This window comes from Schistocerca gregaria, chromosome 1, assembly GCF_023897955.1.
Source record: "Schistocerca gregaria isolate iqSchGreg1 chromosome 1, iqSchGreg1.2, whole genome shotgun sequence".
In the NCBI taxonomy this organism is placed as follows: Eukaryota; Metazoa; Arthropoda; class Insecta; order Orthoptera; family Acrididae; genus Schistocerca; species Schistocerca gregaria.
Genome location: NC_064920.1, coordinates 935935479 through 935959514, shown reverse-complemented (window position 1 = coordinate 935959514; position 24036 = coordinate 935935479).

Sequence of the window (24036 nt, the reverse complement as noted above, 5' to 3'; positions counted from 1 at the left end):
TAAACCCTTTCATTACATGGAACCATGAAACTTTAGGGTTTAGGAGAACAAGCGCAGGGTTTTCACAAAGCTCATTGTTGTCGCCATTACTGTTCGATCTATTTACATCACACATACATTCAGTGTTTCACCCGAGTGTACAAGTACTGTAGCAGCTAGATGATTTATCTATTTACACTCCTTAACTCTAGATTTCCAGAGGCTTTTGACACCGTACCTCACAAGGGGTTTGTAATCCAATTGAGCGCTTTGGAATATCGTCTCAGTTATGCGACTCGATTCGTGATCTCCTGTTCGTAGTAACGGACACAAAGTCATCGAGGAAAACAGTAGTGATTTCTGGCGTTCCCGATGGTAGTGTTATAGTGTAAGTAGGCTGTTTAGGTTCTTATATTGGTAACGCCACCGCCACGTAGCGCTCTGTATGAAAATCACTGGCTGTGCTGTGTGCAGTCTGTGTCTGGGTGGCATTGTTGGAACTCGCTATTGTAATGTTGGGCTGTTGGCTGTTAACAGCGCGTAGCGTAGCGCAGTTGGAGGTGAGCCGCCAGCAGTGGTGGATATGGGGAAGTGAGATGGCGGATATTGTTTAATGAGTGGTTGAATCTGCACTGCCTTGACGTATCGCCTCATAAATTAGTTGTGAGTGCGTGTATGCGAGACATGGACTAAACGAAATTGGATTAGCACTATTCACATTCCAGCTGTAAATGGTGGTCAAGTACATTGTTAGCTTACGTTGAAAAAAACGCACAGAAAATATGTCACAAACAGCGATAATAATTGCTTAAAACATGCTGTAACATACAATAAATAAGGTAGTATGAAAGTATCCATAGAAAACTGTATTTCAAAAAACGAATAGTAAAAAATTTAATGTGTTTGTATAACCATGCTATTTTCTGCATGTTTTAGATTTTAAAAAACCATGATGGTGATATTTGTCGCCGAAACTAGTTTGCGAGAATAAAGAAATAAATGAATGACAAGGTGTTTTGCATCAAGCCGGACTCAATTTTCTGATATTACTGTTTTTATATGCAAACACGGACCAAATGGAAGAGTTCCAAGGTAAAATCAATTAACCATTCTGGCAGTCCCGAAATCAGTCCCTTTGTCTTTCGTTGCTAAGTGCTCTACCGATCGATCCTCCCAAGCGTGACGAACGATACGTCCTTACTGCTTTAGTTTCTCCAGTACCTCATCTCCTACGTGGTAGAGCACTTTCTCGCGAAAGCCAAAGCTCCCGAGTTCGATCGACGGCCTGGTACCCAGTATTAACCCGCTGGACGTTTCAAGATTCATGTTCTGGTCGAACGAGTGTTTTGGGGGGCTGGTGTAGACTACATTTCCTGAGGATTCTTCCAATGAATCTCATCGAGCATCTCCCTTACCAGAGATTAGGTTTAGGAGGCCAGTCCATTTCAAATCATTCCTCACATATTCTCCTAGATCTTTTATGGATGTGACTCCTTCCTTTCATTGGTCTGCAAAACGTGTAATCACATAAAAATGTGTTCTTCTGCCTATTTGTGCGCAGTACGCTACATTTGTTCATGCTGAGGATGAGCTGCAAATTTCTGATCCACTCGACGATTCTCTGCAGGTCTTGTGTATTTCGGGACAATTTCCTAGCGTTGTGCCTTCTTTGATTACAACTGCGTCATCCGCGACAAGCCTCATAGAACTTTCAAAGTTATCTGCCATGTTATATATATATATATATATATATATATATATATATATATATATATATATATATATATATATTGTGGAAAGCAATCTTCCTGTAACACTCCTGCAAGTTTGACTTGAAGTGGCCAAGTGAAATCTCGTCGCCCAAACTACTCTTGTTCCTTTGGGAGAGTGCGTGAGTCTGGAGACAGTAATCAAGTAATGAGAGAACACAGTCACTGAGAGAAAAATTATATTATACTCAATTTTGGTCTAGAACATCTTCGTCGATCTCTATACACAAGGCTGTGATGAGTTAAGCACTTTAACAGCTTGCAATACAGAGCAAAACGTAAGTCTTGAGGCCAGTTCTGATGTTTTACTGTTTTAGAGAAAGTTGCTACGGCATTATGACGATCGTACACTGCTGCCAACTGGAATTACTCGGCAACAGGGCAAGAACTGGCTAGAGTTGTAGTCGGGCGGTGTTTTGTCCACGTGATCAGTGATGCTGGTAGTGTCTCAGATCAGAGTGCGTGGCACTCGTGAGGCTAGTTGTTGGGCGGCGCCGGTCGCTGCCGCTACCGTTGTCGAATAACAGCGAAACTACTAGTGCCTGCCACCGTAAGCGGAATGGTTTCCCCTTCTGTGGTTTCGACTGGCTACAACACCACATGATTTGCTTCTGCCGATTTCTCTCGGTTAAAAAGACCTGCTCTGTCCTGTTTGCTCGCTGTTTTTCAATACAATGACAGCACTGATCTGATAATCCTTTGGCTTATGTTTCATTCTAACTCACAATGACCAATCCGATTCTTCGAGGAAGTCAAGGAAAACATTATCAACCTACACCTCAATATGTACTGTGTAGATGAAAGTATATTCGACCTTCAGGGCGAATCTCAAAGTAGAGAGCATGCAGGAAATGGACAAAGACTGTAGATAGGTGGAGCTCCGTGGGACTATGGGTCGGCTGTGAGGCGTGCCGAGACAGTTTGCGCAGTTGCTCTAAAAGTTGGGTCCTGTATGGCGCAATGGTTAATGCACCTACCTGGTAACCAAGAGATCTCAGGTTGGAATCTCTGTCCGGCACACATTTTTACTCGTTGCCGCTGCTTCTGTGTAATGTCCCGAGGCAGCTGACAACAGTAATCCTTTCTCTCTCTTTTCCCTTCTTTGCCCTCGTCCTTCAATTCAGTTTCAGGTCATCGTTTCGGAATCTCACTCCTGCAGAGGAAATTTTCGATATCCGGAAATGTGATGTCATGCGATCATAAAATATGTTTCAGAATTAAACAAACATGAGCGGTATGGAGCAGTAGTCATGTGCGTCTTTTTCCCGAGCATTTCGAAAACATGAATTTTTTTCTTATCGCTCCAGCGACCTACTGCATACTGCTCCTATGAGAGCCATTAAAATTGCTACACCAAGAACAAATGAAGATGACAAACGGGTATTCATTGGACAAATATATTGTACTAGAACTGACATATGATTACATTTTCACGCAAATCGGATGCATAGATCCTGAGAAATCAGTACCCAGAAAAACCACCTCTGGCCGTAATGACGGCCTTGATATGCCTGGGCATTGAGTCAAACAGAGCTTGGATAGCGTGTACAGGTACAGCTGCCGATGCAGCTTCTACACGACACCACAGTTCATCATGAGTAGTGACGCGTATTGTGACGGGCCAGTTGCTCGGCCACCATTGAACAGACGTTTTCAATTCGTGAGAGACCTGGATAATGTGCTGCCCAGGGCAGCACTCGAACGTTTTCTGTATCCAGAAAGGCCCGTACAGGACCTGCAACATGCGGTCGTGCATTATTCTGCTGAAATGTACGGTATCGCAGGGATCGAATGAAGGGTAGAGCCACGGGTCGTAACACATCTGAAATGTAGCGTCCACTGTTCAAAGTGCCGTCAATGCGAACAAGAGGTGCCCGAGGCGTGTAACCAATGGCACCCCATACCATCACGCCGGCTGGTACGCCAGTATGGCGGTGACGAGTACACGCTTCCAACGTGTCTTCACCGCTATGTCGCCAAACAGGGATGCGACCATCATAATGCTGTAAACAGAACCTAAATTCATCTGAAAAAATGACGCTTTGCCATTCGTGCACCCAGGTTCGTCGTTGGGTACATCATCGCAGGCGCTCCTGTCTGTGCTGCAGCGTCAAGGGTAACCGCAGTCACGGTCTCCGAGCTGATAGTCCATGCTGCTGCAAACGTCGTCGAACTGTTCGTGCAGATGGTTGTTGTGTTACAAACGTACCCATGTGTTGACTCATGGATCCAGACGTGGCTCCACGATCCGTTGCACACATGCGGATAAGATGCCTATCATCACGACAGCTAGTGATACGAGGCCGTTGGCATCCAGCACGTCGTTACGTATTACCCTCCTGAACCCACCGATTCCATATTCTGCTAACAGTCATTGGATCTCGACCAACGCGAGCAGCAATGTCGCGATAAGATAAACCGCAATCGCGATAGGCTACAATCCGACCTTTATCAAAGTCGGAAATGTGATGGTACGCATTTCTCCTCCTTACACGTGGCATCACAACAACGTTTCACCAGGCAACGCCGCTCAACTAATGTTTGTATGTGAGATATCGGTTGGAACCTTTCCTCGTGTTAGCACGTTGTAGGTGTCACCACCGGCGTCAACCTTGTGTGAATGCTCTGTAAAGCTAATCATTTGCATATCACAGCATCGTCTTCCTGTCGGTTAAATTTCGCGTCTGTAGCACGTTATCTTCGTGGTGTAGAAATTTTAATGGCCAGTAGTGTAAGTTATTACTGTCAGAAACATGTATCAGAGGGCATGTAGTTGGAACAAGTACGATATCTCAGCATTGTTTAATTGATCGCGCCATGTTGGGATCTGCGTCGCGGGATGAAACAGCATAAAAGGAGGAGGCCCTACGTCCACGTCCTCTGGGCGGCGCGCAGTCGCCGTGCCGAGGGACAATCAAAGGCCGTGTCGGCTGCGCCATATTTCAGCGGCCGAGGCGCCGACGGGAATAAATAATAGGCTCGCCCTTTGCGCCCTCCACCTTTGTGCTGCAGATCTCTGGGGGAGGGGCGACCCAGCGGCCAGGGTACCAGCCCTGCCGCCCTTGAGAACCGACCACCTGTCGGAGACTTCCTCCTACGCTGTGGGCAAGTACAGGGGGAGTTCTGTATGCGTTTCACCAGATTTTAATGTTTATCGCGTACTCTGCAGTATCTCACAGTACCTCTTCCCATTCCCATTACCTCCTCAGACCCACCAACCCCCTCCTCCCCATCCCCCTCTGGTGTAACATTGTCCCTCTAGTTGCGGTTGGTCTATGTGCATACACCATTCCTTCACCGTGTCCGTCAGTCGAACAGACCATGTCATTCATCAATAACAATACGTTTCCAACGATATTAGTGACACACTGGCTAATAAGATCTCCTGCTAAGGCGTTCAGATTACTAGAACTTTTCAGACCATTCCACCAATACTGAGTGGGCAATTATTACCGTCGCCTCTTCCGAAGAAATATTTCATCCTAGCAGCTTCTTATTTAATAGGACTAGCAGGCATCAATATGGTAACTGTGATCAATAAATCCACTCATACTTTTCAGCAGTAACATATTTTTCACCGCTGAACATATACCTGTTGTCGCCCGTTTCTAAGACAACCAACTGCGTTAGCATATCCAGGTAATCAGCCAAAACAGATCGCAAATTATCGGTCTAGAAGAAACTCCACTTCCATTTTTCTCAGCCTCACTCAATTATTGATTTGGCTTCTGTTCAATAACATGTTTTCTCAGTAAACAATGTATTGTTTGTATGGTTCTTGAGGTTTATATAAAGAGGATTTTAAAATTATTTACTGTTTGAAGTGGGCTTTGACGCCCGCAGATATTTTCTTTGTGTTGTAATGTTTCAAATTCTAGGGGAATTATTCTGGGTTAACAGCAGTTTGCTGTTTTCATGCAATTGTTAAATAAAATCTGTACTAAATTACAATCCAGAGTTTGTGTTTGATTGATAATTATTGCCATTTCTTTATTGAGTTGAAGTATCCTTGAACGTGTGTCCCATGTCTCAGATATATTGAAGGATAACGAAAAAAAAGAAGCATTTCCTCCGTGATTCGCAACATAACATTTGAACGAAATCTATCGTTCACTTGTGCACTAGCTTCAACAAATATTTCTTTCTTTTCTTTTTCGTATGCATTTTTCAAAGCACGTATATTATTTTTGATGTTATTACACGGCCATAGTACACCAGTTCTTCATTACCACATGAATGAAATGAACTGTTGGCACTGAAAATGGAGGTATTTTATTCAAAAAACTCCATTGGTAGACGTTACAACAGAGGCGTTGTGCATGACGGGGAGATTTACTATTGAAATTACGAGAGAGCACGTACGACTCGTGTAGTGACCACGAGGAGTATATTCGAGAAATTAGAACCAATACAGAGGATTACGGACAATCGTTCTTCCCACGAGCTGTTCACGAGTGGAACGGAGTTGAAGGCCTCAGTTGTGATACAAATAGTATTCTCTGCCACACACCATAAGGTGGCTTGAAGAGTATGATGTAGGTGTAGATCTAGATTTAGAAACGGACGAAATAAGTTAACATATCATTTGTTAAGTGTATGGTGACTTTTTTCCTTATATAATAAAGACTGAAGCTTCGAGAGTAGCTCATTCCACCACTGCGTCGAGAAGACTAAGCTATATATGGTAATGGTTATTTTCAAAATCCAATAAATCTGCTTCACATCCATGATGGCTTCCATTTTGAGAGATATTAACATTCAACAATGATCAAAAAGGATCATGTCATTGTTGTAAGTTGTTATGTTCTCAGTAGGCGCCCACGAGCGCCTATGAACATGTGTCTAAAAGTAACATACGGAATTCCTGTTTCACAATTCGATTATGTCTATCAGCGTGTGTCATATTTAGGATTTGAAAGGAACTCCCCTTCCGTAAGACGGGACGAGAAATTCCCGGAAGCAAAGACAATCGAGTCACAAATAAACACATATACATAGCAACCTACACCATATCAGTAGTAAATAGAGCGAAACAAAAGCTGTTTTCCTCGCCTAAAAGTTCAAAAGAATGTGAAACTTCTGTCATCAGTGAGTTCATCCACTTTATGGATAAATATTAATGAAAGATAAAAAATAAAACTACGTTCTTATATAACAGTTGGCAAATACCAAGTTAGTAATATATCCAGGTGGTTGACGGGAAAGCGTGTGCGCAGTGACAGTAGCTAGATCAGGAGAATCCCTCCAGAGCATAGAACACTAATCCCAAGTAGACGTATTAACTGACAGAATCAATACGTGGTAATCAGGAACGGTACATACGGTATTACAGTGAGACGCCTGGACATTGTTCCACCTTGTTAGGCAAAGGCAGTCATAGTGGTAACTAGTTAGAATGTAGTCAGTTCCTGTTCACAACACATTGGTACATCTACAGCAGAACATTAGATTAATAACCACGTGATCCGCCCTTTAAAATTTGTACAAAAAATAAATGCTACAGTTTTGGAACGAATGAGCAATGGAATCAAATACAAACAAGTAACTGAATTTGAGAACACGCTTCGTGCAATGAAAGTTCTCACATCTTAGTCTTGCTACATAAATGTGCAGATTATCGTGCCTGTTGCCTAACAAACACTTGTCACAAAACGAAAGACATTCGTGGCATCTTCAAATCTTTTGACTGACATGCTTAATGCGATATAACATTGTTAGCTTACGTAGAAAAGTTTGTTTGTGATGTCTGTTTGTAGTCGTTTTCAACAGCATAATTGTGCCATTTTCACACACATGCTGCACGGGCTAAACAGAACACCTCTCAAAACAGAAAACTACACACAGGCACTAAATATAATCAAGGAAATTGCTGTTGGAACCGACTACAAAACAGACATCATAAACAAACTCAACAACAAGGTAAAACGGAAATATGCAGTACACACAGCCAACACAGTAGACCACACCACTTCAGAAAAAAGAGAGACATGGTACACACTAACATACAATAACAAAATATCACATAGAATAGTAAACATCTTGAAAAGCAAGGGATCCCAGTAACATTCAGAACAAGTAATACAGTTTAGGAAAGAATAAGACCACTCAGAAAAAACTTAGACAAATTCAACAACGCTGGAGTATATCAACTCACTTCCAACTCCTGTCAGGCCCAACATATAAGACAAACAAGCAGAAACTTCCGAACGAGGTAAACAGAGCACATGAGAGCCCTAAAGAGTGATAGAACTCATTCCACTTTTGCAGAACATCTAATGAACAAAAACCATAACCTCACTAATATCGAAAACGATCTACACATTCTGATAAATAGCAACAGTGTATACCGACAACTAACAATAAAAGAAAATTATTACATACAAAAGGCTGTAGTCGAAGGGAAAAATGTAATAAATGAAAACGCAACACTTTGAAACAACACACCCTTTACCGCTCTGAGAAGGGCACAGAACAGAAAGCACAAACACGCAAAAGCACCGCTTCCCTATTACACACAGAGGCATAAATATTGAACAGAAGTCGTCGTAATTAGCGCTACAGTTCTTCATAGCCTTTCTCGCCACATGCGATATACGTCTCGTGACACACGCGAACAGCAAGATGGCGTAATATTCTGAATCAGAAAAAAGTGCGAATGTTTTGTTTTTCTGTGTATAAAAGCAGCTACATACCATCCAACGAACGTGAGTACACGAATAACTAAGTAACAGTTCAATACACGCCAAATAACAACTCCAAGTATATTTTGCAGAGATGAGAAAGTCACAAAAAAAAACCAAATGTGTGTGAAATCTTATGGGACTTAGCTGCTAAGGTCATCAGTCCCTAAGCTTACACACTACTTAACCTAAATTATCCTTGCGATTTTTTTTGCTGTCAGAGTATGTTTACTTTGAACCGAGAATAGATGAAAATTGTTTGCAGTGTTCCCTGTCTGAAGTACCTTTTCACCGTTTTCTCTAGTGGATTTTTGGCTTGGGTACTCCATTCAATTTATTGATGATGCATTGGCAGTTTCTTTACCCAGTATGGTATCGTGTTCAGAATATTCTTGGTTTGTGACGGCTTTAGATGGAAGAAATAATTAGATCCCCGTTTGGGTGATGAAGTGAGATTTTATTTTGCTAATTCCACTCTTGGTGAGCATAGGCATTTGTACCCTATTGACGGAGGAAGTGTGAGAGGAGTTTTGTGGCTTATTCAAGCCCAGTGACAGAGTTAGAGTTGCTCATGTTTCCTATTTTGTGGAAGAAAGGCAATTTTTTGTGCTTTTTTTGAGCTCGGGATGTACGGGGATTTGTGTATTTCTAATAAAGGTGAAAACGGCTGATCAACTAGGACGATGTGGATCACTGTATTAGGAACAAGGCAACCAATGGCCTGCATCAAAACCTTAAACGTGGTAGAATAACGACAGCAGGTGAACTAAATCTAACGTTTGCTTCATTTCCAAGTAGCCTTGCGTAGGTAGCTGTAATGCGGATGAGAAACGAGCCACGAAGGATAAATTTGAAGCCTGGGGGGACATTCAGGAATAAGTGAGGGGTAGCACAAACTGCCTGTGGAAATAGCTCCTATAAATTAAATAGACTTAAACTTCAAGGCAAGTAAGCATAGGAATAAAGGAACTCCAGATATCGATGTGTCAGTATGTGTGAAAACCGGCTAAGACAAGGAACGTCATACGGTACTGACTGTTGTACACTGTGCAAAACTTACTGGCTCCGTGAAGGAAGCTGAGAGAAAGGATGGTTCATGGATCGGAGAAGAAGGGAGAACAAGACCAAGGAACTGGATAAGAGAAGTGCATGCCGTTTTTAATAAAGTAGAGCAGCAGTAAAGGTAGGTTTTGTCTTTTTTCCTTCCTTCTTCTTTTTAGTAACTTACGCTAGCTTGTGCACTTCATTGCTTAGGTCAACAAATGAAAATTGTTGGAAACATGAATCAAGGTAATAGTAGTTTTTTTACACTGTAAATAATACACTAACGAATCTCCTACAGAGAGACGGGTCGATACTGGAACTCTTGAGATATTTTCTCTGTCATAGTCACTCAAACTAAACATTAATATTTGGTCGGAAGCTTAAATTCTAACACCCGTCTGGGCCATGTTCATGTCACCGTATACCACCTATATAGGTCCATAAATAGAATTAAAAAATAAACAGGCGAGATACCTGCATTGATGACAGGGCTATGAGCAAGATGGCAAGTCCTGAAGGAATGCCTCCTTGCGTCTTTTGTTACGTTTGTGATATGTATTGATATAGGTTGACAGCGATTGTGAAATGCGTGTCTCACCATCTAGTTGAACAGGTTAATTAGAAGTGACGAGCCTTTCCTTCTGTTAACTAAGATATTATAATTTGTCTGTGCTGCCGTTACGTGTTAGGGGACATGCTGCTTGGAGTACTACCAGAGGGTAGTGAGCTGTATTTTGGGATGGCAGAAGAGGCCAACCAATGTAGAATGGCTGAGAGCATGTGGGAGTTGGTGGCCATTTTCACGTCATGGGAGTTTGCATATGGCACGGGGGGATGCTAAAGGGAGTCGCCAAGCGACCGCAAGTGACTTTCTGCTACTAAAACGGTGCAGCGTATTGTTTCTAATTCTAATCAGAGTACTTTTCACTACTTTTAGGCCCTCTCGCACATTGAGAAGGTACTTAACGATATTATTCCTGGTTGGCTGAGGACCTTTCTTTTTGAGAGAAGCGTATCTGTTAATACTACAAAACGTTCCTTGTCTATCTGAGATTATCCTATGCTGTTGGATGCCTGACAGTTTGTCAGCGATGCAGTCGGTGTACGTTTAGGGAATTTGAGATCCAGCACCAAGCGCTTTCCTGCACGTCCTACAAATAAGGCTCATGACTGGAAACCGGATACTGACATCAGAGATGTAATGGTCGTGTCAGTAGCGTTTGGCGACAAGTCGTTCTATTGCGGAATCGACTTTTGTCCTTGTCCTGTATGGAGAGGTAGCGTCAATTTTGATTACGTGAAAGGCGTGGAGGTATCTTGCCACGTGTAATTGGTAGGTTAAATTTTTTGAGATGCTCCATGAGACATAATTTTTTGGAAGAGCGGATTTCGAAAAGAAGACTTAGTTCAGAGATTGTGTTTTGTACGCATTGGAGAGTTGATTTTGGACAGTGAAGTGAAGGGTTCCTTCAGGTATGCTGGGTTGGAGAATTTCGCCCTCAGGCTGTGCATGAGGTGAAGTCTAAAGCTTGAGTCTTTGGACGTACTGTTCGCAGACTATTAGAATCGTCACCGCAGAGAGCACGGAGTTTACTAACGACAGGGAGCTGTCTGTGGCGAGCACCTTTGCAGCTCCAGCACACAGGGAACTTTCCATCTCCCTTTGCACCATAAGTGCCCTGTTCTTTCGCCTTGCAGCAGCAGTTTTTCAATTGACTCATGTTACAGCTTTTCCGTTTAGTAGTTCACAAGTGCTGTCATACTAGATAGAGCCAGTTAGATAACATTACTGTTGATACACAAAGGAGGAAGCATCACATAGAGAATCCCATAGCTTCATGTAGCTTGGCTAACCGACCATTAATATTGACGTAACTGTGACTTACACGTGATTTGTTGGAACTGTTTTTCTGTATTATTTTCTGGGAACATCAATTTCCATACAAGTTTCTACTGTACTAAGTCAATCGGTTCAAGGACTAGCCTTTCTTATTTTATAGTGAATATACATTGCTTATTTTATAATTTTGTTGTTTTTTGTTGGATATTTCATACCAGTTGTTGTTGTCATAAGTTCCCTAGTTTGGGTTCACTATTAACAAGCTTTCAGATCGTCCACAGGAAACAGCTTTCAACACTGTTTCTTAACGGTCGTTCTGTGTCAATGGTCATTCTTCTTCTTCTTGCGCTTTTGTCTTTGTACTGCAATTTTCGTAGGTTCGGCATTGTTACAATCGGATTTGGCATGGTAAGTTTGAAAGGGTGGCCGGATGCCCTTCTTGCCGCCACCCCATACTTCCGGGATAGAATCAGTATGTCCCAGCTGTCTGCGTATTGTGTAAAATCTTGAAATTTTGCGAACGTGTTTCGAATGACTGCGAGTCGTGTAACTGAGGCAGGCCGTGGGGACCAGCCCGGTATTCACCTAGTGGGAAGTGGAAAACCGCCCAGAAAACACATCCAGGCTGGCTGGCACACCGGTCCTCGTCGTTAACCCGCGGGGTGAATTAGATCTAGGGCCGGCGCGCCTAAGTCAAGGAGGCAGCGCATTAGCGCTCTCGGCAAACTTGGCAAGTTGTGTCAATGGTCATTCTGGGGCGGAAACTTAATCGTGGGCAGTTCCTACCTTGACATACCACTGGGCATTGTTGTTGTTGATGTTGTGGTCTTACGTCCAAAGATTGGTTTCATGCAGCTCTCCATGCTACTCCATCCTGTGAAAGCTTCTTCATCTCCCAGTACCTACTACAACCTACATCCTTCTGAATCTGTTTAGTGTATTCACCTCTCGGTCTCCCACTACGATTTTCGCCCCCCACTCTGCACTCGAATACTAAATTGGTGATCCCTTCATGCCTCAGAATACGCCCTTCCAACCGATCCCTTCTTCTAGTCAAGTTGTGCACCAAAGTCCTCTTCTCAAATTCTATTCAATACCTCCTCATTAGATATGTGATCTACTCATCTAATCTTCAGCATCCTTCTGTAGCACCACATTTCGAAAGCTTCTATTCTCTTTTTGTCTAAACTATTTATCGTCCACATTTCACTTCCATACATGGCTACACTCTATACAAATAATTTCACAAAGGACTACCTGACACTTAAATCTATACTCGATGTTAACAAATTTATCTTCTTCAGAAAAGCTTTTCTTGCCATTGCCAGTCTACATTTTATATCCTGTCCACTTCGACCATCATTAGTTATTTTTCTCCCCAAATAGCGACACTCATTTACTACTTTAAGCGTCTCATTTACTAATCTAATACTAATATCTAATACACGATTTAATGCGACTACAGTCCATCATCCTCGTTTTGCTTTTGTTGATGTTCATCTTATATCCTCCTTTCAAGACACTGTCCATTCCGTTCAGCCGCTGTTCCAAGTCCTTTGCTGTCTCTGACAGAATTACAGTGTCATCGGCGAACCTCAATGTTTTTATTTCTTCCCCATGGATTTTAATACCTACTCCGAATTTTTCTTTCGTTTCCTTTACTACTTGCTCAGTATACAGATTGAATAACATCTGGGATAGGCTAAAACCCTGTCTCATTCCCTTCCAAACCACTGTTTCCCTTACATGCCCCTGAACTTTTATAACTGCCATCTGGTTTCTGTACAAACTGTAAATGGCCTTTCGCTCCCTGTATATTACCCCTGCCACCTTCAGAATTTGGGAGAGAGTGTTCAGTTCAACATTTCCAAAGCTTTCTCTATGTCTGAAAATGCTATACAATTTGTTTTCCCTTCCTTAATCTATTTTCTAAGATTAGTCGTAGGGTCAGTATTGCCGCACGTGTTCCAACATTTCTACGGAATCCAAACTTATCTTCCCCGAGGTCAGCTTCAACCAGTTTTTTCATTCGTCTGTAAAGAATTCCCGTTAGTATTTTGCAGCCGTGGGTTATTAAGCTGATAGTTCGGTAATTTTCACATCTGTCAACACCTGCTTTCTTTGGGATTGGAATTATTATATTCTTCTTAAAGTCTGAGGGTATTTCGCCTGTCTCATACATTTTGCGCACCAGGTGGTACAGTTTTTTCAGGGCTGGCTCTCCCAAGGCTATCAGTAGTTCTAATGGAATGTGCTCTACTCCCGGGATCTTGTTTCAACTTAAGTCTTTAACTGCTCTGTCAAACTCTTCACGCAGTATCGTAATTCCCATTTCATCTTTATCTACCTCTTCCATTTCCATAATATTGACCTCAAGAACATTGCCCTTGCATAGACCCTCTATATACTCCTTCCACCTTTCTGCTTTCCCTTCATTGATTAGAACTGGGTATCCATCTGAGCGCTTGATATTCATACAAGTGGTCCTCTATTCTCCAAAGGTCTCTTTAATTTTCATATATGCAGCATCTATCTTACCCCTAGTGATATACACCTCTACATCCTTACATTTGTCCTCTAACCATCCCTGCTTAGCCATTTTGCACTTCCTGTCGATCTTATTTTAGAGACGTTTCTATACCTTTTTGCCTGCTTCATTTACTGCATTTTTTGTATTTTCTCCTCTCATCAATTAAATTCAGTATTTCTTCTGTTACCCAAGGATTTCCATTAGCCCTCGTCTTTTTACCTATTTGATCCTCTGCGGCCTTCACTATTTCATCTCTCCAAGCTATCCAATACTTCTACTGTATTTATTTCCCACACTCTTGTCAATCGTTCCCTAATGCTCTCCCTGAAACTCTCTACAACCTCTGATTGATCAGTTTATCCCGTCTACTTAAATTCCCACCTTTTTGCAGTTTATTTAGTTTTAATCTACAGTTGATAACCAATAGATTGTGGTCAGAGTCAACATCTGCCCCTGGATATGTCTTACAATTTAAAACCTGGTTCCTAATTTTCTGTCTTACCATTATATAATCTATCTGAAACCTGTCAGTATCTCCAGGCTTCTTCCATGTATACAACATTCTTTTATGATTCTTGAACCAAGTTTTAGCTACGATTAAGATATGATCTGTGCAAAATTCTACTAGGCGGCTTCCTCTTTCATTTCTTATCCCCAGTCCATATTCACCATCTCTTCCTTTTTCTACTATCGAATTCCAGTCACCCATATTAAATTTTGGTCTCCCTTCACTTTCTGAATAATTTCCTTTATCTCATCATACATTTCTTCAATGTTTTCGTCATCTACAGAGCTAGTCTGCATGTAAACTTGTACTACTGTGGTAGGCGTGGGCTTCGTATCTATCTTGGCCACAATAATGCTTTCACTATGCTGTTTGTAGTAGCTTACCCGCATTCCTATTTTTTTATTCATTATTAAGACTACTCCTGCATTACCCGTATTTGATTTTGTATTTGTAACCCTGTATTCACCTGACCAGAATTCTTGTTCCTCCTGCCACCGAACTTCACTATTCCCACACTATATCTAACTTTAACCTGTCCATTTCCCTTTTTAAGTTTTCTAACCTACCTTCCCGATTAAGGCATCTGATATTTCAGGCTCCTACCCGTAGAACGGCAATTTTCTTTGTCCTGATAACATCATTTTGAGTAGTCCCCGCCCGGAGATCCGATCGGGGGACTATTTTACCCCCGGAATATTTTACTCAAGAGGACGCCATCATCATTTAATCATACAGTAAAGCTGCATGCCCTCGGGAAAGAATTACGGCTGTAGTTTCCCTTGATTTCAGCCGTTCGCAGTACCAAAACAGCAGGGACGTTTTGGTTAGTGTTACAGAGCCAGATCTGACAATCATCTAGACTGTTGCCCCTGCAACTACTGAAAAGTCAGTTTACTTCCTTGTAACTCGTTTGCGGCTGTGCGGCATGGACCCTCCAGACCTCAGCTTTGGCCTTCCACTCAGTCGTTGTGGCTGTCTATATTGTGCGCCTGCCCGACGTGTTTGCTTTCGCTTTCTTTTTCCTTCGACTTACCCACCCGGACATTAAATTTTTAGGTCCGATTGTTTATTAGGTCTATATCAGTTTTTAGATCCGCCATGATAAGGTGACCTGGAGCAATTCCATTGACTGGCTCCATCACACGTTATGTTACAAAATACAGTGAGTCGCTTTGTTTCGGTAGTCTGCTGTTCTTGATTATATTGATATTCTGAATTATGTTTCTTTCGTTCTCTCCTTTGTATGTCACAGTTTTTTACACCAGAAGATGGGATTTTAATATCTCGAAACCGGTCATGTTTTGAACAATCGCTGCCACAACTGAAGCGAATCTCTTTAAATTATGTGCAATTATGAACTTTCTCATGCAGATTTTTCAATTTTTTTAACAGCTAGTGGGATTCCTCCCTGTCACACAAGGGAGAGAGTGCTTACTCCACATGTGGTCCAGAAATTTCAGATGCGGAGAAATAGCTCATTGGGCAACGCAAAAAGATATATGAGAACCCTGAGAAACGTCAGTTTGGAGATGGATTTTCTGACATATACATGCCCTGGAAAGAAGGCCATTGGAAAACGTAATAAAACTTGTGCTCGGTGGGGCGTTGGAGCGCTCTTTTAAAACACATTGACACCGGTGTGTCAGACCCACCATACTTGCTCCGGACACTGCGAGAGGGCTGTACAAGCAATGATCACACGCACGGCACAGCGGACACACCAGGAACCGCGGTGTTGGCCGTCGAATGGCTCTAGTTGCGCAGCATTTGTGCACCGCCACCGTCAGTGTCAGCCAGTTTGCCGTGGCATACGGAGCTCCATCGCAGTCTTTAACACTGGTAGCATGCCGCGACAGCGTGGACGTGAACCGTATGTGCAGTTGACGGACTTTGAGCGAGGGCGTATAGTGGGCATGTGGGAGGCCGGGTGGACGTACCGCCGAATTGCTCAACACGTGGGGCGTGAGGTCTCCACAGTACATCGATGTTGTCGCCAGTGGTCAGCGGAAGGTGCACGTGCCCGTCGACTTGGGACCGGACCGCAGCGACGCACGGATGCACGCCAAGACCGTAGGATCCTACGCAATGCCGTAGGGGACCGCACCGCCACTTCCCAGCAAATTAGGGACACTGTTGCTCGTGGGGTATCGGCGAGGACCATTCGCAACCGTCTCCATGAAGCTGGGCTACGGTCCCGCACACCGTTAGGCCGTCTTCCGCTCACGCCCCAACATCGTGCAGCCCGCCTACAGTGGTGTCGCGACAGGCGTGAATGGTGGGACGAATGGAGACGTGTCGTCTTCAGCGATGAGAGTCGCTTCTGCCTTGGTGCCAATGATGGTCGTATGCGTGTTTGGCGCCGTGCTGGTGAGCGCCACAATCAGGACTGCATACGACCGAGGCACACAGGGCCAACACACGGCATCATGGTGTGGGGAGCGATCTCCTACACTGGCCGTACACCTCTGGTGATAGTCGAGGGGACACTGAATAGTGCACGGTACATCCAAACCGTCATCGAACCCGTCGTTCTACCATTCCTAGACCGGCAAGGGAACTTGCTGTTCCAACAGGACAATGCACTTCCGCATGTATCACGTGCCACTCAACATGCTCTAGAAGGTGTAAGTCAACTACCCTGGCCAGCAAGATCTCCGGATCTGTCCCCCATTGAGTATGTTTGGGACTGGATGAATCGTCGTTTCACGCGGTCTGCACGTCCAGCACGAACGCTGGTCCAATTGAGGCGCCAGGTGGAAATGGCATGGCAAGCCGTTCCACAGGACTACATCCAGCATCTCTACGATCGTCTCCATGGGAGAATAGCAGCCTGCATTGCTGCGAAAGGTGGATATACACTGTACTAGTGCCAACATTGTGCATGCTCTGTTGCCTGTGTCTATGTGCCTGTGGTTCTGTCAGTGAGATCATGTGATGTATCTGACCCCAGGAATGTGTCAATAAAGTTTCCCCTTCCTGGGACAATGAATTCACGGTGTTCTTATTTCAATTTTTAGGAGTGTACATTCTGACTGGCGACATTTTGCACATGTGTTGTGCAGAGTAAGAAGGAAAGATTGTTTGAGAAGCCTGGGGGATTATGCGGATGCGGGCATACTGGAGGGGAATGTGGAACTGAACACTGTGGACGAACACGTAGAGGCAAACGGTTGATGCTTGGGGACGCGGAGGAAAGGATGTCGTGATTCAGATGCGCAGTGGAAGGTGCACTTGAATTTCCGAGGGTTAATCATCGCATGCTGGCTGAATGACTGGCCTCTAGCAGGAGACTGCGCCATAACTAGGACTTAAGGGACTGACTCGTCAATTTTGGTGACATTATCCGGCAGTGTAGGCTGACTCGGAATGATAGCAGTTACGTGTAGTTTCGTTCTGTTGCTTCTAAACATTATTGGGATCTATGATTTAACAACCAATCAGAGATTCGAAGGCTCATCCGTCAACAAACAGATTCTCTCTTTTCCATGCAGATTTCATCTGATCTTATGGTGTTGTGGAGCTAATCTGGGCGCTCTCATTCACAGATATGACATTTTGAAATGGTAGTCACTCCTGAGTCATCTGTTCCTAGCAGACGTTCCCAAACCAATTTCTCTCCAATTTAAGTGTGTTACAATGTTGAAAACTGGTACTTCTTCTCACTTTGTAATTTATTGCTCACATTAACATGTAATTATTGTTTTCTCGGTTATGTATGTGGTTACAAGCACTGGATGGAATAAACTGGGTTTACAGTGGGTCAAGAGTATAACTAAGCATCTATAAGAAACCCGCTTTTTAGCTATTAAAATTTTAATGCTTTGAGTAAGAAAGTACTCATTTATGGGGGACATTCTATCCGTATCACATAATCCATTGTACGGCAGAAACACTTGCGTATCTGAATTCATAGGGAGCGATCCGTCCTTCGGTCGGTCTAGCAGGTATAGACCAGTTTTGCAGTCAAAAGGCTTGATAGCTCTGCTGGCTTCTTAAGTATCTCCTAAGAGACATCATGCGTTCAGTTCTGCCTAGTGTGCTCCTACGTTTCTTCAGTATCTAAACTGATCTTCCCCGTCGGCTCCTGCCAGTTTTCCCATTCTTACGTAATAATTTGTCAGTATTTTGATACCATTACTTATCAAACTAATGATTCGACAGTATTCAAATCTGCCTTCTTTGCAATTAGTTTATTACATTCTTCTAGTAATTATTCTAGTTTCATAGGAAAGAGAATGATGTGTGGAAATTCTATAAGAGGTCTTTATTCAGTCGTGAATATGAAATGGCATGTCTGATGTACTGAATAGAGCAGCAAAAACCGCTCTTCGTAGCCAAGATTTCTATCTCAGCCCTTGTGTGATAGTACTGCACGCACCGATTTGAGTCCAGCACAATAAATTTTCATCTGTGTTCGGATGGCAAACATATGAGAGATGGTAACCTAATGTTCTTGACGATTATTTTGGACTATGACGTCCAGGGTATAATTACCAACCTCTCCACTGTCCTTTTGATGTTACGCTGCGTACAGTTATCCATCTGTCGGAGAGGTAATTAAACTGGCCGGCCACATAGATAGTAACCTAGACTAGTTGACTATTCGTCTGCACCGGGTGCGAAACTGGACTTCTCTGGACTTCCGTCTCCGTTGTAGCCATGAACGGCATAATTGTAATATTACAAAATTACAAACACTCCTCATGGTCATGCATACTAAGAGTTAACGCTGGAAAATGAGGCCATTTGCACTAAGAGTGTCAAGAAGTTCTGAAACATTTCCTCTTTTATTGAATGCAGTACTTACAGTTCCAAGCAATGCCAGAGGCCTAGTAATATGTCATACATATCTGAAAGCCTGGGTGAATCCTGCATCCTCACTGGCAATACAGACAGAATATAATCTCTGTGAACTTCTGGTGAATTAGTTAAGGTAACCGCACACGCGGGTATAACATTTGCTCGAAGTGTCACTTTGTCACCTATAAATAACAACTCTACGGATATTTCTTCTGAATGGTTTTAAATCGGCAATGATTTCTTAATAAACAGATGTCTCATTAAAAATATGACGTTTTTGATAAACAGATATTTTGATATTACTTTTGCATGTCAGCCACAAATCCTTTGCTTGAAGTTAATTTTGCGATTTGAAAATCACACATGTGGCAGTAAACCATATGTGGTGTGCGTGGGTATATCTATGCTATTATGTACGTGTTTATTTTCATCTTCATCAATGCGCGATAGTAGCCAAATAAAAAAAAAAAACGAGCTTCCAACGTCGTTACGTATGCTACAGTTTACAGGCAATCCGGTATAATTAATTTTCCATATATAGTAATTAATACAAACAGTAATTTCGGTAATGCACTCTGTGTGCTCCAACGGTACTGCTAGAGTTACAGGAATAAATGAACAACGTGACTGCGGGCTATCTAAACATAATGTTATGCAGCTTACATATGGAGATAACAGAATTACTTGTGTGTGATGGATAACACTGAAGAGAAGTTTTTGATGTACTAAAATAAATTGGCAACCTTTAATATGTTTAATATGTGAAGTAGATCAAGTCAATATACAATGATTTCACAAGCTGCGACATGATCGCAGTTTCAAACAGTACTCCAGGAAGTATAGAATAATTTATTTTTCTTGCACCTCCGGGGAAGAAATTAGTACACCGTGAAAGACGACGTCGATTTTGATTCGGTGTCGGCATGTGCCTCCTGGGGAATAGTAGATGTACTGCTAATGGTTTCAGAGTCGTCGCCAACAGATAGTTTGTGGTATAGCCACAACACCGTCATCTCTGTCCACCCTTCAATAAGAAATGCTCACAGCCAGAAGGCTCAGTGGGGTGCAGATGAAAGAAGCAAGCAGACAACCCCCTAGACGCACTCGTGCCTCCTACAATCAACTTAGAGAGTCTTAAAGGGATCAAATTCTAGCCTTAGCGTGTCAGGACGGTTCTTCCTGAAAATTTACATGTCAGCTGGACGTGCTGCGTCGGTTTTGCAATGATGCTGGTATCAGTGGTCTCGTGACCATTTTCGCAGCCGTAGACGTGATTCTGGGAGTCCACGTAGCACAGATGCCCGCCAGGATCGTCGTAGAGTAAGGATAACAGTGGCCGATCTTACACCTACCGCCGCACTGCTGCGCCACAAAATGTACAGGCATGGATTTGAGGAATTCTTGTAAATCGCGCACAGCTGTGGCTGGTGTAGTTGTTAAGGGACCGATTGAGATGTCGCATGGCAGCCGCGGGCGATGTTAACATTTTGCAAACATTTCTGCGAGGTAGCTTTACAACAGCGCTTGCATGCTAGAGGGACGGCTTGGAGGGCACTTTATACAAATGTAAAGTAATCAGGGCAATGCAGCGCACCGACGTGCTGTGAAGATCCATACGTTGCACTGGCAACAGCTCCTACCGACCTGTATGTAGGGGCCGAAACTGGGCGAGGAAAGCTGACGCTGTACTTGTGAAAGAGCACTCCGCTTCTCCCCTACAGAGGAACTACATCAGAGGCGTAGGGGAAAGACGTACAAATAAGCGAGCCAGGAGGCTCTAACGGGGCAGTCGTGTTGGCATTCTGCCTGCAGCTATAAAATAATAGAGTGACGATCGTTTAAGTTGCAGGCCGACCACGACGACCCACGGTGATGGATGTTGGTGGCCAACCGGCCCGATGAAGCCACCTACAACGTCCGCAGCACGGATGCTTCATTGCTGTGGCGGGACGTTTGGCAACATGGAGCTGTACTGGCACGAGGAGCGAGAGGGCTTCTAGCCTCTGCTGTCCGGGTAGCATCGTCGGGCGGACTACAAGCTGCCAATTGCAGGGGCCAGGTCGAAGCGCGGGTGCAGAGCTGTCTGCAGGCACTCACCGAGCTGCCCTGGGTGAATGGCTGGAGCTGCAAGTCTCAATACGACGGCGGTCAGCTGCTTCCATTCTACATGGGGTGCGCGAGTCGCGCTCGATGGAGCCGTCAGGCATGTCGAGTCCGAGTAGGAGTGCTACGTCCGTAAGGCTGGGCAACTGTACGCCGACGCTGCAGATGCAGGCATTTGCGCTGATCCACGCACTCTGCGCAACGCTATCGTCGAGTTCAGCAGAAGGTCCGCTGTATACCTTCGATGCATGATACACTTGCCTGTATTTCTCTGCGTTCTTCACCATGAGTCATCCCTCTCTCCCAGACCATACGTCTCGGTCTTCCTCACGTATTAGATTCCCTGACCTCGGAGGGTTGTAACAGCATAGATATGAAGGCTCGTGAGTCCGACGTGAGAACACCAGCTGTTGCGAACCGATTAACCAAAGTGGTACTACAAACATACAAACTTCTAGCTCCTCTTCAGCTCACGCTAGAGCATCGCCATACGCTGCTCGACTGGAAACGTCAAATAATCAGGCAGAAGACTGGATGTCACGCAGTGGTTTTCAGCAATGAGAGCAGATCTTGCGTGACAAGTAATGGTCGTTTTGTTCGTACAACGTAGACCTGGTGAGCGCTGTCTCGCAGAGTGCATTCGTCCAAGACACACTGGCCTTGTGTTCCGGGATGCGATAAACTGCAACTATCGTTCAGAAGTAGTGTTTCTGTTGGGGACGCTAACCACCGCTCAGTACGTGCTGAATTGTTGCAACAGTAAGGTGATGTGTCGTTCTAACAGGAGAAAGCTCGCCTCACACTATCCGTGAAACTCAGCGTGCTCTGCAAGATGTGCAGTAACATCCCTGGCTAGCACGATCTCTGGATTTGTATGGAACCGTGGACATGTGCGATATGATGGGACGAGATGTGTCTCTTGCAGGGGATGCGACAAACTACAACTCTCGTTCACCAGTGATCTTATTGTTTGGGACGCTAACCAGCGCTCAGTACATGCTGAACGTTGTTGCAGCAGGTAGGTGAGGTCTTGTTTCATCAGGGTAAGGCGCGCCCACACACTATACGTGAAACTCAACGTGCTCTGCAAGATGTGCAGCAACATCCCTGGCCAGCACTGTCTTCGGATTTGTCAGCAACCGTGCACGTGTGCGATATAATGGGACGAGATGTGACTCGTGCAACTCTTCAGCCAACAATTCTTACAGAACTATGTGAACAGGTCGAGCAGGCGTGGAATAACATATCCCAAGACGGTATTAGTCATCTTTATGATCGACTGGATGCCAGAGTCAGCGCCTGCTTTGACGCTCGGGGAGGCTCTACCACATACTAACATGCGTGTTTCAGCATTGGTTGATACCTCGTACCACAGAACCGCATGTGCTCTTGACTGTAAGTGAAATCATTTCATGTACTCCATATGTACTGTTGCAACAATGAATCTTGAGTATATTGGAAAGCTCTAAAAGGCAACACAAATCTGTTTTTCCGACAGTGTGTTTCCGTCACATATCATATCAGAGTATATTATATTCCTTTTATTTCCGTTAATAATGACCGAGTCTTTGGTCCTTAGACTACCGGTTTCGATCAGTAATAACCATCTTCAAATCTGCTTTATTAGGACATGATATATAACAGATCTGAAAAGTTTTGTGATCATTGACTGAAATAAAAGGAATTAATATAACCTGACACGATGTACTATATATATATTGTATCATAAAAGCCATGTCTGTTGTTATAAGGTCAAAAGGCTGGAGTATCTCTCGAGAAGTGAGTAGAGGGGCGTGGTGAGTGAAGCATAGGACACGCAAGAAAGGGGAATAGGATACGTAATTCCAGTCATCCCGTCCATATTTTACCTTTAGTCGATTCCTTAGATGAATAAGTGGGAGTTGAGTGATGGCTTTCTAGCCAGGCCACAGCCGCTTTTACAGCAGACGTTTCCAGTGACCTGAACGTAAACGAAAAGTTTTTTTGACAGTCTTTAGTTTAGAGGTAGGTGTAGCTGTATTGTAGCTTTAACGGACTTCGCCAGTTCTGTTTGAATGGATAAAAAACTTAAGACTTTTTCTTGAAACACAGTTTAAGGAAAGGCTAACTTCCAAGTTATTACCGACGGAACATCATCTCATTGTATCAAGTACCAGGATGGAAATCCTCGTTTGCCTTGAGGAACTAAGTACCGCAGCATTCACCTCAAGTGATAACCGTGGTACACTGAAGTTGATTATTACCTAAAGTAAGTTTTTTTCAGAATACAAGCCGATTATCTTAATCATTGCACCATCTACTTCCATTTTTTTTTTTTTTTTTTTTTTTTTGCAACAGGAAGCTAAGTTCAAGCGATTTAAGGAAACCTTGGTAAACAGTCATGCATGATTACCAAAAGTAAGTTTTTTCAGAATAAAAGTCGATTATCTTGAAACACTACTGGCCATCAAAATTGCTACACCATGAAGATGACGTGATACAGACGCGAAATTTTACCGACAGGAAGAAGATGCTGTAATATGCAAGTGATTAGCTTTTCAGAGCACTCACACAAGGTTGGCGCCGGTGGCGACACCTACAACGTTCTGATATGAGGAAAGTTTCCAACCGATTTCCCATACACAAACAGCAGATGATCGGCGTTGCCTGGTGAAACGTTGTTGTGATGCCAAGTGTAAGGAGAAAAAATGCGTACCATCACGTTTCCGACTTTCATAAAGGTCGGATTGTAGCCTATAGCGATTTCGGTTTATCGTATCGCGACATTGCTGCTTGCGTTGGTC